Raw genomic sequence first — 2676 nt, 5'->3', positions numbered from 1 at the left:
GGAACTAGATCACAGGCATTGATCAGTTTCTGTCCTGGGGACTAGAACACTCAGGCTCAAATTCACCTCCCACCTCAAAAAACAGATGGGATTTTATATCGTCTGTATTTTCCATGAAAATTTTAAATTTTTTTTCTTCTTGTATTTCATGTCTTATTCAAAACGTTGCAAATTCTGTTATTTCTTATTTTTACCAACAAGTTAAAATACCATTAGGAACCATTTGTGTTTCTCTGGTGCTGGATTCCCTGGAAAGAAGATTTTCTAAAGGGCAAAGTGCATACTCCAAATAGGGTCTCCCAAGAACCTGACATTTTATGCACAGCCCTGCAGGATCCAAGCAGAAATGTCCCCTGAGAAATAGACTCTCAGGGCTGGATTACATTGGCACCATGTTATCACCTGAAAGATTTACACTGATTGAGAAAAATAGAAGTAACAGAAATGTTTTATTTATTAATAATTATGTATGTGATACACGGACTAGGTAACTACTAGGAGCCTATATTCCTAAGCATTCTCATTTCTCCTTGTGAGAGCAACTGCTGTCCAACAGACAGGAATGTTCTGCTACAATTGACTGAGTCTCCTTTGCAAATTTCGAAGCTGTTATTCTAATCTCTAATAATTAGATTTGTCTGTGTTTGACTCGCATGCATCAGTCCTCAGATACCTGACTAATGTTGTAATAGAATAAATTTTTGTTGCTGATGATGTACAGATCATTAGCCCCAAAACTTTTGTTGTGCACCTATAACCTTGCCTCCCAGTCTGGGACTCCTGGAGCAATGTAAAAACTATGCATTCCTCTTAAAGCAAGAGAAGTGACTCCCAGAGTGATAGTACAGTGGGTGGGGCTTTTTTTCTTGCATGCATCCAACCTGAGTTTGATCCATGGCACCCAGATGATCCCCCAAACCTTACCACGAGTAATGCCTAAGTGGAGAGCCAGAAGTAAGTCCTGAGCACAAAAGAAAGAGAAAAGGAAAGGAAGGAGGGAGGGAGAGGAGCGAGGGAAGGAGGGAGGGAGGGAAAGAAACTTCACAATAGCTAGTCATTACCATTTTACCCATCTTGAATTGCCATTCAAGTGTCTTGAATGCTTCTTATCACCAGACTCATTCATAACCCTGGTGATAGAAAAAATGGTGAGAATTACCCCAAATTCCAAAACTACAAAGCAATTGCGTGTGAATCTGAAGTCTATAAAGCAGTATAGTCTTTAATGGTTTTTGGTTTTGTTTTTAAACTTTTATCTATATTTTAAAGTCAATTTACTGATTTATCAGGGAGATGCAAATCAAAACAACAATGAGATATCATCTCACACCATAGAGACTGGCACACATTCAAAAGAACAAAAGCTACCAATGCCAGCATGGATGTGGGGGAAAAGGGACGCTCCTTCACTGTTGGTGGGAATGTTGACTGGTCCAGCCTTTCTGGAAAACAATATGGACAGTCCTTCAAAAACTAGAAATTGAGCTTCCATATGAACCCACAATACCACTTTTGGGAATATATCCCCAGGATGCAAAAAAGCACAGTAGAACTGATATCTGTGCCTATATGTTCATTGCAGCACTGTTCACAATAGCCAAAATATGGAAACAATCCGAGTGCCCTAAAACAGATGACTGGTTAAAGAAACTTTGGTACATGTACACAATGGAATACTATGCAGCTGTTAGGAGATATGAAGTCATAAAATTTGCTTATAAATGGATAGACATGGAGAGTATCATGCTAAGTGAAATAAGTCAGAAAGAGAGGGACAGACATAGAAGGACTGCACTCATTTGTGGAGTGTAGAATAACATCACATGAGGCTGAAGCCCAAGGACAGTAGATACAAGGGCCAGGAGGATTGCTCCACAGCTGGAAGACTGCTCCATGAGTGGAGGGGAGAAGGCAGATAGAATAGAGAATGAATCACTAAGAAATGATGGCTGGAGGAACAAGTTGGAATGGGAGATGCATGCTGAAAGTAGATAATGGAACAAACATGATGACCTCTCAGTGTCTATTGCAAGCCATAATGCCCAAAAGTAGAGAGAGAGTATGGAGAATATTGTCTGCCATGGAGGCAGGGGGAGGATGGGAAATGGGGGGTATACCTGGGATACTGGTGGTGGGGAATGTGCTCTGGTTGAGGGATGGGTGTTTGATCATTGTGAGATTGTAACCCAAACATGAAAGCTTGTAACTATCTCAAGGTGATTCAATAAAATTTTTTTTAAAAAATAAAATAAAATCTGTCACATTGTGAGAAAGTGAAAAAAAAAGTACTGATTTATCACTGGTATACAATACTACCCAGTTTCAGAATGCAACTTTATACCTTGCTAGGTCCATATGCTTTAGCCACCCAGCACCATCCCATGATCAAACTCACCCCCTCTACCCCTGCTTCCCCTTGTCCTCTAGTAATGACCAGCACTTTTTGCAGAGTCTGAGACTTATTTTATCATGTTTGGGATCTCTGGTACTTTATGTCCTTTCCCAAACATTGTTTATTTTGGCATCTAAAATAAGCAGAAGACTTTGAACCGGTTTGTCTTCTGTTATGGATCTTCCCCATACACACACACCCCACCCCACACACACCCCAACCATTGAACAGGCAAGTATTGAATACCTACTATGTGTTCAGTGCTGTGCTTGGTTTTAGATCCT

This window comes from Sorex araneus, chromosome 6 (genome assembly GCF_027595985.1).
Source record: "Sorex araneus isolate mSorAra2 chromosome 6, mSorAra2.pri, whole genome shotgun sequence".
NCBI lineage: Eukaryota > Metazoa > Chordata > Mammalia > Eulipotyphla > Soricidae > Sorex > Sorex araneus.
The sequence above is the reverse complement of the archived record's forward strand: the minus strand, read 5'-3'. Positions refer to the sequence as shown.